We start from the raw sequence: 205 nt of genomic DNA on the forward strand, positions 1-205 counted from the left end.
AAATAGAAAGAACTATTTGAAATAAAAAAAAAAAAAATTAAAAATCTTGAAAAATCTAAACAATTTACAGAAATGACAAACCAAAATAATCAAAATGCTAAAATTCATCAAGGGCTTAGGCCTTTAAGAGATTATGTCAACCCTACTGTAGATGAACTTCATTGTAGTATTCAAAAACCTACTGTAGTGGCTAATTCATTTGAGC

Source organism: Phalaenopsis equestris, unplaced genomic scaffold (assembly GCF_001263595.1).
Source record: "Phalaenopsis equestris unplaced genomic scaffold, ASM126359v1 Scaffold000847, whole genome shotgun sequence".
Classification (NCBI taxonomy): Eukaryota; Viridiplantae; Streptophyta; class Magnoliopsida; order Asparagales; family Orchidaceae; genus Phalaenopsis; species Phalaenopsis equestris.